General features: G+C 33.7%; 1 pseudogene; it reads left to right on the forward strand.

The window, feature by feature from the left end:
• LOC111371044 overlaps positions 1-890 on the forward strand; it is a 23,186-nt pseudogene that overhangs the window by 8,716 nt on the left and 13,580 nt on the right.

The following is an 890-nucleotide window of genomic DNA, read 5'->3' on the forward strand; positions in this document are numbered from 1 at the left end:
AGAATTATTTGGGATTCTACAGAAAAAATGCATTTGGTAGTCACAAGAAACAAGGAATGACAGCAGCTACAGCAAACAGTAGAACAAAATCAAGAAAACTTGTTTACTAGTAAAAATAAAAGTTCTAGGATTAGGCATTGAGATCAGTGTCTGTGCTATGTGAATTGTAGGTTGTACAAGCATGGGATTCCAACCCTTCACAGTAATTATTCTCCTCTTTTATTCTCAGCCTTTTTGCCATTTAAAAGTTATCTCCAACACAGTTTCTTCTTGTCGATTCACAGAATAAAAGTACACTTCTGCTTACTACAGTTTGAACACAGGCAAGAATATTTCTTCAAGGTACTTCCTTATTTATGGCTTATTTAGTAAGGTAGACGATACAAGTTTAGCACAGGAGAGTGCTAAACTAGTATCCCCTATTATATTTTGTTTTTCTTTTCATTTTCTTATGATCTTATGCTATGGATGTTATTATCAATATGCACTATTATAGACAAAATTGTGACAAGATTTGTATTTGATCATCCTAGGTGAAAGAAACTGCTGCAAATGTTGATGAAGCTGTGTGGGAGCTTCCGGATGCCAATATGGTAACGCCTAAATTATTTTAAGAATAACTTTGGACATGGTTAGGTTTGAACTTGACATAAGATTCGTAATCTCAACTCAAAGTGCAGAAACCAGAGGAATTGTGGCAAATCATTCAAAAGTTGTTCATCCAAAGCCTCACAAGAACTATAGTGTGATAAGTGTGTTTTTGTGCACTTTTTTAATGCATAAACATGACTAAATTACAAGCAAAATAATTCAATTGTGACTTAAATTCGTTCGATTGTTGGATTATAGGGTATAGTGATGAACTTGATGGAATTCATGAGAAAAAGAAG

Source organism: Olea europaea, chromosome 22 (genome assembly GCF_002742605.1).
Source record: "Olea europaea var. sylvestris chromosome 22, O_europaea_v1, whole genome shotgun sequence".
Taxonomy (NCBI): domain Eukaryota; kingdom Viridiplantae; phylum Streptophyta; class Magnoliopsida; order Lamiales; family Oleaceae; genus Olea; species Olea europaea.